Below are 12,143 nucleotides of genomic sequence, written 5' to 3' on the forward strand. Positions count from 1 at the left end.
CAAAATTCATTGAACACACAGAACCATAGAAATGTCTTGCTGAAAGGGACCTTGAGAGGTCATCAAGTCCAACCCTCTTTGCTGATGCAGGGCCAAGTAAACCTAGATCAACCCTCACAGGTATTTATCCAACCCCCTCTTAAAATCCTCCAATGACGGGAATTCCACAACCTCCCTTGGAAGCCTATTCCAGAGCTTAATTACCCTCATATCTAACCTAAATCTCCCTTGCTGCCGATTAAGCCCATTATTTCTTGTCCTACCTTCAGTGGACCTGGAGAACAATTGATCACCCTCCTATTATCCACGTCCAGTGGTACAATATAAAACCGCAAAGGAAGCAGCAATGTTATCTCTTGACTCCTTCACATTCTCATTTTACAAACCCACACAATCATCGCCTCACATCTTTACCCGTCACACACTCACAACCCCATGTTACCCAACTGCCTGGTCCCAGAAAGCACCATCACTGAAAAAAGACACACACGTGTATCCCATGGAGTTGGACTGAGACAACCACTTGGCTTCCACCTCTTCCATTGCTGCTGTTTGGGAAGTTTCTGTGCAGACAGTCCAAGAACTAGAACCTCTGAGAAAACCCTAAACCAGGCATCCCCTCCCCATCAAATATCACTAGATTTTGCAATTTATAGCAGACAGGCTGAATGTGGGGGGGAAGGGAGATTTTCTGTTTAAATCCATAGGAAACTCTCTCTCTCTGCCAACAATTCTTAATGATTTACTGAGGTATCAGCTCTTCTCCGTAGACCTGGGACAGAGCCTTCCTTTGATCAACCGGGTGACTCACCATCTGGAGTGAGGGTGATATACGACAAATGCGAGCTATTTCTGCACATGTAAGAAAAAATAGTCACCATCGTTGGGAGGGGTGGGGGGAAAACAAGCCACCCACAGGAAATGCCCAGGTTCGGCTGCTCCTCACAGCTCTGCTGAGCCTTCTGCACCTGGGTGAAGAGCTCTGCTACCCGCAAACTGCTGCTTGCGGGGCGTGGGAGCAGGAGGCGTCCTAGGTCTAGAACAAATGGCACAATGCCAGCCTCGGAATAGAATGGATTGAATGTCAGTCTCCATGCGGCACAGTGGGGCTCGTCCTGCATCATCCGTGTTCCATGGGGCTTGACACGCACAGCTGAAGGAGTGGGGTCGGGAAACATAGCCAAGGTAAGGGCAGCGCCTGTATGATCCACAGCCATGTGGAGCCAGCAGCCGCTAGCTCCTGCACAACTGGGGATTAGTGGGGGCATGGCGCATATTCTGCAGATGCTACCACACGCCTGAGGCTGCAGGCACAAGGGTGGAGCAGCCCCAGTGCTGTTCTGTGCCCTGGCCATGGGATCCCCATGCACCAAGCCCACTTTCCTGGGGTATCAGCAGTCAAGTGGTGGGTGGCGGTGGATTTGCCATTTTTAAACCAGGGGATTGAATTCCCCTCTCAGCCCAGCAAAAACTGGTTCCACCAGGTCAGCACGCCCCCCTCCCCCACAAGTGAGAAGCACATCCTTAACAGCAGGTGGTTTTGGAGGGTCACTGGTGGAGGCACATGGTAGGAAGCTGATAGCTGACTGAATCTAGAGGGCCTAATTCATATGGCTTCGCTGGATGAATATGGCCCAGGGGATGCATCCCTCTCAGGGAGGAGGTCAGTGACTGGGTGCAGTCTAGAGAGAAGCCGCGTTCCCTGGGGCGGTGGTCTGCCCAGGATGTGACACATGGCCCTGGCAGCACCTCTCACACCTGCTGAGCAAGCCCAGGACCTCCCAGGGCTGGTGCTTGCCGCTGTGTGCATTGCAAGGAGGATCATTCTCGGCTGATATGCAGCATGTTTGTGTTCTCTCTGCTAAGGCGGCAGCTCCCCATAATTAACATTTCTGTCCCTAACCTCTCACCTACACATTTCATTCCTGTTCCTCTAACTGCCTTCAGCACCATGATAATTAACGATAGAGAATTCTGTGGCCTGCGCTTTCCTGCTGTCAAACTCTCCAGCAGCATCTCTCTGTCTCCTACTCCTACCCCACCCCCACCCTTTGCCAATCTAGCCTCTTCCTTCATTAGTTTCCTCTCCCTCTCTCTTTCTCTCAGCTGCTTGTGTTTCTCTCATTCTGTCTCTCCTCAGCCCCGGTATAGTTCCCTCCCTCCCTCATCTACCTCTCGTACATTTCATTTTGACTTTGCTTCCTTCAAGACAAAGTTAAGTGCTGGGATTAATCTTGGCACATAGATTTGCATCTAGGCTCGAAGAGGACGTGTGGAAAGGAAGCGCTGCAGATTAATGGTGATTGAAAGTCCAGTCGTTCCTTAAATGGATTCCTGGATAGTGAAATATGAGGGTAGGCAGCTTCAGAGAGAAAAATATTCTCTCCCATCCCCCGTCCGCTCCCCCAGCTGATGGTTCTTCCTCTAGGAACAGGACTGGGACTCAGGAGTTTGGGGTTCTATCCCCGTCTCCTTCTCTGTGACTCAGTTTCCTCTCCTACCATTTGTCTGTCATGTCTATTTAGACTGTAAGCTCTTTAAGGCAGGGACTGGCTAGTACTATGTGTCTGTTCTCAGTTCAGGCACCCCGGTAATACAGACACTAATGAAATGACGATGCAGAACAGTAATCAACCAAGCCGGTGTTTGAGCTGCAGAGATACCAGGAGATGGGTAGTCTGCAGGAGGACCACCCCCTAGCTGCATCCTGCCACTGAGATTCCTGGCAGCAGCAAGGAAAGATACGAATGCAGCGGAGAGGACTCACCCTGGATTACACTGGCCACAGAAGAAGTGGGAAGGCAGACCCAGAAGGGGCTCAGGGAGTGAATGCTGATCCAGGGCCCCAGCCAATAGATTGTGTCTTGATGTCAGTACATATTAACTCCACTGGCTTCAGCAGAATCACTGGGTACAGCTACACTGTAAAAAACAAACCAACCCACAGCAGCGAGTCTCAAAGCACAGGTCAATGGGCTCGGGCTTGCACTAGGGGGCTAAAAATAGCAGTGCAGACATTCCCACTCGGGCGGGAGCCTGGGCTCTGAGGCCTTCTCCCCCCCTCCCCGCCACCAGGTTTCAGAGTGGGAATTTCTACACTGCTGTTTTTACCCCTGTGGTGGTGCAAGCCCCCAGTCAGTTGACTGGGCTCTGAGACTTGCTGTGTAGACGTACCCTCCGTGGCTTGGCCCTCCTGTAACCCAGATCAGAATCTAGCCCGTGGGTGGGACCTGTAAGAGCCCTCCCCACTGCCCTAACTGCTCTCCCATTGAAGTCATTAGGCCTTCCAGCCCCTTCGAAAATCCCACCTCACATAAGCCAAGGCAGAATTCCGCCACGGATTGCACCAAACACTCCAGCCCCCAGGGCAGAACGCTGCCAGCTGAGGCGATGTATCATCACACCAGGACTCTGCTCTCAGATGCGTCTAAATCCCTCAGCGTGAGACTTTACAGCCTACTCTGACCAGAAGCCAGGATCCCCTACGGTGGAACTCTGCCATGTCGTGTGTCCCAAACAGCACCTGGTTCCGGGTCAGGAAACCGTTTCCAGGAAGCTGTTGCAAAAACCTCCAGAGGTCTGGATAGATGAGAGATGCCACTGCTCTTTGGTGCAAAGCCAAAGTTGCTTGGACATCCTCTAATCCTCCATCGTCCCCTTCACGAGGCCTCCAGCCCTCATCCCAGCCTCCTGACTACTGCTCTTTGCAAAACGCCATTTCACCCAAGCCCCTTTTCCCTGCTTTCTGTGTTTGTCAGCTGCATTCGCCAGCAGGGTCCGGACCATGCTGCGAGACGCTCAGCTCAGCGAGCCCTGCAGAATCGCTGCTCCGTATCCCCCTGACAACTGTCTGAGGAGAGGAGAAGTCATTAAAGAACCTCACCGAGCGCGCTGTGCTCTCTGAAACAATCTGCGGGAAGAAGCTCCGTGCCATACCTCAGGGGGCAAGAGGCTCAGCTGCGCCGGAGCAGCAATTGGCGAAGCCTCGTTAATGAAGCAGATTTCGGTGACGAGGGGCAAATGGAGAGAAAGAGCAGAGGCTTCATCAAATCATGCAGTGTGGGCAGGCGGGGGCAGGACTTCAGCTGGTGTAAACTGGCATGGTGCCACCGCTGTACACCAGGGGAGGATGTGGCCAGCTCCCCTACCTACTGCTCCTTTGTAGATCACCCCTAATTTCCTCCTGTAATGAACGCTGCAGCAGCAGGCAGGCAGTGACTCAGAACAAGGACCTGTAAGGTAACTAGTCACTTCCCTAGGATTCTTAGGCCTCCATGGGAATGCCAGAGCCGCAGTGCAGCACACAGAGGGAGCTGCCCAAGGATTGCCCCCCTTACTTCATTTACTGGATAACCCAACATCCCGTGGCTCCGGTGCTCCCCTTCCCCACACCAAGCCGGAGCGGGACCCTCCAGGCTGACCTGTGACCAGATCCTCAGCTGGCACCAATCCACATAGTGAATCTCTGCAGGCGAGTGGCTTAACAAGGTGCTCATGGGGAGCAGGAAATTCATCCCCCAGCTATCCCTCTGCCTGCTATGTCGGGTGCCAGCCAGATTTTCTTTAGCACTGGATCCACACCTGGCCTTTTCCATTGTTGCTATTTGTATCATCAAATCATCTAGGAGTCCCGGTCAGGGATCAAGCCCCATTGCGCTAGGCGCTGTGCAAACACAGAACACAAAGACAGTCCCTCCCCCAGACTGAGCTCACAATCTAGTCTTATAGAGTTTACAGTCTCCTCTACAGATCCCCTGGGACATCTGGACCACTGGGCATTTTAGCGCATCCTTTAGCTTCTGTGCTGAGCTGCAGGGAAGGAAGGCAGGCTAAAGGGAGGGATAGGCGGGAGAGACAACAGAAAAAGCCTAGGGATGTTCCCAGCTGCTCTACAACCTCCCTTCAGTAATTACAGCCCCTCCACCCCCCTATTCATCACCACGACATCCATTTAGCTATTGCCTGGGACATGTGGCCCTCCTCTCACAGCCCTTCGTCACTCTGAATCGATTTCCAATAGTGACCGAACAGGCCCCGGCCATTAACGAGTTCATTTCCATCACTTAGATGCAGATGGATTCTCCTAGGAGTGGCAGGGTCACTGAAGTTTCATTAACAGACCCTGTAAAAGTATCTAAATAATGTTTTTTTTTCAACATGACAAGCCAGCTGAGTGAGTCCATCGTGCCTTCTCCGGTATGCTCTTAGATATGCCAGAGACACACAGAAGAAGAGGAAAGCCCTTAAGGTTTGCCCCTGCCATCACGTGATTCATAGAGCCTCACCTGTAAAGGAGGGTGGAGTGCCCACAGTGTTCCAGAGCAAAAACCCTCTGTCTACTACTCTGGCCCCCATCATCCGAGTAGCTGAGCACCTAATGGATGTTAGCCTCGCAGCACCCCTGTTAAGCAGGAAAGTATTATCCCCCTTTTACAGATGTAAACTGAGGCACAGAGAGATCAGGCGACTTGTCACACAGGGAGTCTGTGGCAGAGCCAGGAATTGAACCAGCTCTAGTCCTGTGCTCCATCCACTATAACATTACCCAGCTCTTTCCATCAGTTGATCTCAAAGCACTTTACCATCATTTGCCCTGTTTTACAGGTGGGGAAACTGAGGCATGGAGAAATGATGTGACTTGTCCACAGTCATCCAGCAGGCCAGTGCCAAAGCTAGGAATAGAACCTGGTTTCCTTAGTCCCACTCCTGAATCCGCTAGGCCACGCTGTCTTCCACTAGACCAACTTTCCTACTTTACAGGCATCGAATAAACTCCAAACTTACCCACTTCCCGAGGTTTGGTAACTTAAATAAAAATTTTATTAAGATGATGTTTTAAAAAAATGAACAGTGCAGAATTTAAGCATAGAAGTTTCTGGTTATCAGGGAATAACGTACAGATTATCAAGGAGTGAGAAGTTCGGTTTAAGATTGGATGGCGTAAGGAATACATAATCTGCAATATCTCCAATAGGGAGTAAAAGCTTAATGGGTCAAAGTACAGACATTGAGATATGAGGGTTTGTTGTTCATATAATGGCTATGTTCGGGTGTGGAGTATAATGAGTGGATACGATGATGAGGACGGATTGACCCTCATTTGGTGAGATTTAACGTTCGGTGAGTTTATGGTTCCAGTTCATATGGTCCAATAGACAAAGTCTCTCGGTCTCTTTCTCACAGTTGATGCACGATGTCGCTCCAGCTCACGCCTCCTGGTACTATCGGTGGCCAGTGATGTGTTCGGTGTAGAAGTCCCTGGACCGTCAGATGGTGTCTGAGACCATGAGGCGCCGCATGAGCTGAGCGTAACGTCGACCAATCCCGCAGGTATGCAGCACATGCTCGTTGCAAGGGTCCCGGGTGCCCAGGGCTCCGACGATCAGGGCGTCCATCTGCACCTCGTAGCCCTTCGCTATCAGGGTGTCGGCCAGGGGAGCGTACTTTTCCAGATTACGAGCTCAGGCTTCATGAAAGGCCGGGGTTCTGTTCTCAAAGGAGACCATGACGTCGATGAGGATGATCCTTTTTCTGGGCCTTGTCGGTGACGACGACATCAGGTCGCAGCTGGCTGTCGGTACCGGGGATGGCGCAGTTCACGGTGACCTCCCCCAGGCGCAGTGTGATGGCTTTCACCAGGCGGTTCTCTACCGTCATAACATCAACTGCAGATGCAGGTTTCTCCCCAAGCTTGGCTGTACACTGCTTTCAAGTTACAGCTGGCCAAGTTTTCTGAATTCTGCATCTTCACTGAGCATTTCCACGGCTACTTGCACCATTTTCCACCAGTTGAGGATCTGCCCCCAAAATCCTCCTGTTAAAAATCAGAAATCACAATTAGCCCCAACTGCCCCTCTAGCGAGCTCTAATTAGTCACAGGCCTCGCCGGTGAACTGGGTCTTGAGGAGGCATTTGCGGGAGAAGAGGGTTACAGCCTGATGGATTAGTTCAGGGGCTGGTTCCATATGCCGGAATGGCATGGAAGCAAGTGGGAAGATGGCTCCCGAGGAAGCAAAGAGGGAATCAAGGCCGATATCAGGGTGATTAGAACTGAGAAGTAAGTGCATTGAAGGGGAGGACAAGAAGCTTATGTGAGAACTGCCATGTTGGCTAACAAACCGGGGACTGACCTGGGGACCTTCAACACTAAAAGCCCAAGCTTGAGCTAAAGAACCAGGCTGCCCCTGGTGGTCCTTTAACAGACCCATATCCTGCGTAGATCAGGCATCAAGGTGGGATTTGTTACCCACACTCCCCTGTACATTGCACTTGCAGTGGATATGGTGGAAGAGCAAGTGGAGGATTTCATTCAAGGAGGTGATGTGCAGGGAGCTGCAAGCGAGGAAGACACGGTATTAGCAGCCTTTTGCACGCTGCGGAGGGAGGGAGCACTGGCCAAGGACTGGAGAAGGGCATGTTGCAGCAATCCAGATGGGCGTGGAGGAGAGCTTTTTGCTACCAGAAGCGGGGATAAAGGGCAGACTTTAGTGACGCTGTGCAGGAAGCAGCAGCAGGATTTGGATGTGAAGGGAAGGGGGGACAAAAGGAGGAATCAAAAGAGACCCCTTGGCTAGGGGCCTGAGTGACAGGGAGGCTGGTGGTGCTTTCAAAAGTGGCAGAGAAGGTGGGGAGTGGAGAGGGTTTGGGAGGAAAGCGCAGGGCATCAGTGAGGGGCTGGCCGCGAGCTGATCAGAACTGTGCATGCCTACACACATATCCCAGTCTAACCCTCCATAACACAGCTCAGCAACCCCCTCCTTTGTGTTAGACTGAACAATTCCCTGCCCGCAGACCGCTGGGGAAGTTATAATGTGCCACAGCCCTGTGCTTAGCTGTACCTTTGACTTGCCCTCTGTTTATGCCTCTCAATTACTATGTTTACTTCCTTTCTTTTTACTGCCTTTAAGCGCAGTGATGAATTTTATCGGCTGCTCCCCACAGAGCCGAGGGTTTCAGAGCATATGGGCCATTCAGGCTCCATTCTTCCCGGGTTTATTTTCTCTTTGCCTCCAGCCCAGTGTCTTGACATGTCTTCAGCGTGAACGGCGTCAGCCACTCTTGCCTTGTGAGTGCAGATGTGGCTTCATAACGATTACGGTGGCGCAGAGAAATCTCAGTGGAGATCAGGGCCCCATTGGGCCTGGCGCTGCACAGGAACAGAGGGAGAGTCCGTCCTGCCTCTGAAAGCTCACAGACTAAAGAGACAAGGCAGAAAGGGAAGCAGAGGCAGAGGGAGGGGGAAAGGCTTGCCCAAAGCCATGCAGCAAAGCCAGGAAGAGAATCCTGCTTCCCATTCTGATGCCCTATCCACTAGCTTTTCTGAAGGCTCACACTGCTCCACCCACTTCCCTAGCACCCTCCATCTAAAGCTCAGGAACGGCCCACCCCTCACCCCCCCAGCCAGCAATGAGTTGAGCCTTTGGGGGAAGGGAAGTAGTGTTTTCATCCCCGTTTTGCAGAGAAGGAAACTGAGGCAGAAAGGGGTAAATTGTGGTTTTGAGCCGTAGTTGTCAGCAGGGCACAGCACTTCCCTAGTGGGAGCTCTCAGGTGCCCCAGGGGAGACTCTAAAAAACTCCCCCACTCTCAGCCAGCTGGCAGGTGTGCAGGGGACGATAGCCGTGCCATCCCCCCCCCTTCTAGAATTCCAAGCCCCACTGACCCCCTGAGCCGTGGGCAAAGGTCAAGCATCCTTCTGCAGAGGCAAGGGTGTCCTTGTGAGCCCGGGGGGGGGGGGTCAGGCGCTATCTGGCCTTGAACAACATGCTCAAGGTCGCCCAGGAAATCTGCAGCAGAGCCGCGATTAGAGCCCAGGAGTCCAGCTGAACACAATAACTGCCCAACCATCCTTCTGCCTCGCACTGTCTGGTTTTGAGGCGAGGAAGGGCCGTGCACGCTCACAGCTGTCCACCCCACCCAGACCTGTTTTCAGCCAGTGCCAGCATTTCTTGGCTGCTAAGGGGGACATGCAGCTCCGTGCAGAAGGGGCAGCGCTTGTCGGTGGAGGGGAGTTTTTGAAGACTCTGCTTGTTATACGGTCAGCAGGGGAAGACATCGTCTCCAGCTGGGCTCCTGCTGGGGTTAGCAGAACAGGTAACTCCAGCTGCCAGTCATTCTTCCTGTTCCAGGGCTTGATCCCAGGTCCACTGAAGGCAGTGCAAAGTGTCTCCTTGACTTCACTGGCTCAGGCCTGGGGTGACTGACAAGCAAGCTCCATGCAAGTCCCAGTCCTCCTTCACTGCTCGCCCTCGGCAGCAGGAGTGGGGAGCGGGAGCCCTGGAGCAATCTTTTCTGTGTGCTCTCTGAAAATCACCGAGAGCCATACAGCAGGGAGGGTCTGTGCACTGGCAAAGGGCTGTGGCGTGACTCCTGTGCATGGCGCCTTCCCCCAGAGCAAGCACTGCCAACCGGCCACTCCTAAAACCTTTCCCCAGAGCACCTGTGCAAAAGAGAGCTACGGTTAACCCTTTGTTCCCTGGGGGCTCTATGCCTTGCCACAATGCCCTACTAGGGCTTTCCCCGCTCTAACTTCCCTAGGCCAAGCCCTGAGGCTTTAGTCGCTTCTTACTCAGGAAAACTCCTTGCTGAAGTCAATGAAGTTCTAAAAGATGGCATGCACCCACCACTTCAGTGGGGGTTATTTATATCAAGCACCTAGCAGCGCCAACTGAGACCAGGGCCCCATTGAGGCAGGTGCTGGCCTAACAGACAGTAACTTGGCTCCTTGTCCCAAGAAGCTTACAGTCTAAACTGATAACACAGACAAAGGGCAAAAGGAAGTCCCCAAGGTCACACCATAGGTCAGTGGGAGAGCCAGGGTCTCTGGGATCCTAGTCCAGTGCCCGATGGACTGGCCACCCCTGCTTCCCTATGGGAGTGGAAGATGCTCAGAACTTCTCAGAAGAACTTCTTCTTTGCTCCTAGCTCTGTGAAAGCCACAACATCCCAGCGAAATTCCACACCAACAGTGGGTGTTTCTGTCCCTCCAGATCAGGGTGTTTTGCAACCCAGAAATGTCACCTGTCACCCAACCTCCACCAAAAACACTCCTGCTGAAATCTCAGGCTCTCAAACTATTTTTGATCTGAGCTTGTTTGAGTCGGGAATCAAATTTCATGTTCAAAAATTTGCAAAGGAAAATTTAATATGTTGTTTTTCTCCCTGCTTGTCACGAGGTGATTCATTAAGTCAGTCGATCTAAGGCTCCTGTCTGGCCCCCATGACTGAAGTATCTCGACACCTCACAGTCTTTAAGATATTTATCCCTCCCCTCCCCCAGTCTCCCTGGGAGGTAGGGCAGTTCTAGATCAGATTACCTTGGAGGCACCGTCTTTTGGTTCTGTGTCTGTACAGCACCTAGCACAGTGGGGTCCTTGTCCATGATGGGGCTCCTCAGTGCTACAAATAAATAATAATAATAATTATATTAGCTAAGTTCTACACATGGGGAACTGAGACACAGAGACACTAAGGCCCAGATCCTCAAAGGTATTTAGGTGCTATTGATTTCCATGGGACGTAGGTGCCGACCTTCATTTGAGGATCTGAGTGACTTGTCCAAGGTCACACAGGAAGTCTGTGGCAGAGCAAGGAACCAAACCTGGAGTTTTCCAATCCCAGGCTAGTGCCCTAACCATTGGGCTAGCCTCCCTTCTCATGTATGGTCACTAATCACCCCTACTGCAGGTCGGAAGTCTGCAAATCTGAGACTTTCCTCCAGCAGAGGATCCAGTCCAATGGGTTTAACCATCATGCGAACTGCCACCATTTCGCCTTCGCTGCCCACAAAATCCTTCTCCATTCTGTCATCGCAACTCTGCCCTTTCGCAAGCGCCGCTTTCCCTGCTGCGGTGAATTTGGTGCATTGCAGGTTGATTAGAGGAAAAACCGAGTGTCTCATCCCCAACCCTCTGACAGTAAAACATCTACATTAATTCTAGCCAAGCCACAAGGGATGTGCCCCCTGCAGATGCAGCCCTGGGATGTCATCCTCTCTCTGCAGGGATCGGGCCAAATTCTGCTCCTGGCTATACCTGCACATGCCCATGGAAGTCACTTGGGAAGGTTGCATGGGATGCAAAGAGGGCAGAATCTGGATAATTGGCTGGTTGAATTGTCTTTGGAACCCCAGGTAGGTCAGATAGGAACAGAACCACTGCTGAGGACAGCCACTGTCCCACTTGTGCCCCAGAGGAGGACAGTCCCCAGTCCTGCCAGTGCCTTAGAGGTAAGAAGAGGAGCTCATTCACTACTTGTCAGAGGTGGAGAAGGAAGGTCGGCCCACCTACCAGCATCTCAGGGAGGGCGAGGGAAGCATGGATGGAGAAGGGAGATCCCCACTCGCTCTAGGGCCTCAGAGATGGGAAGGGAGATGGTCGGTGGGAGGCCTTTAATTTAGGGCCAGCTCAGCCTTTGTAGGCCCTTGAGATCTGTGGGGTCAGAGCCCTCACACACCTGAGGCTCACCCCCTTGGTCCCTCCTCCCACAGACTCAGCGGAACAATACACCAATGTGCTCTCCGCTGTCAATGCAGCCCGGCAATGCCCACGCGTGTCAGCACGGGGAGATTCATTAACTCCAGGGAGGAAAACTCAGGCCGGCTTATTAATATCTGTATTTATCAAGTATTAATGCTAACAGCCTAGAGGACGATAAATCAGCCTCACTGGGGAGGGCTGTGCTTCCGCTGGTCGATCAAGGAGTTTGTGACGAGGACGATGACACCTGGATCTCAGAGGGAACTGGGTCTCCGGAGCTGGCTTCAGAGCGGCAGCTGGTTTGTGACAAATAGAAACTAATTATCTGTTTGAAAGAGGTGGGTGTGGGAAGGAGCGAGTGAAAGGAGGGAGCTTGCTGGAGGTGGCTCTGTGATAAGTGGTAGGCAAATTACAGTGAGACTGCCTGTGCAGTAAGGGTGGTGATTTCAATGCTCAGTACAGGTGAGGATTCTGCTCTTGCTTACCCCAGATCTGGAGGAGAGGCACTGGCCCCACTGGAGTTACTTGAAATTCACAGCAATGACTCCACTGACCACCACCCCGCCCAGAGTTACTCCAGATTCAGCAATGATTCCATTGGAGCTTCTCCCGATTCACAGCAGTGACTCCACTGACCGCCACCCCGCCCGGAGTTACTCCAGATTCAG

The sequence above is a fragment of the Terrapene carolina genome, unplaced genomic scaffold (genome assembly GCF_002925995.2).
Source record: "Terrapene carolina triunguis isolate 2854851 unplaced genomic scaffold, T_m_triunguis-2.0 Scaffold374, whole genome shotgun sequence".
NCBI classification, from domain to species: domain Eukaryota; kingdom Metazoa; phylum Chordata; order Testudines; family Emydidae; genus Terrapene; species Terrapene triunguis.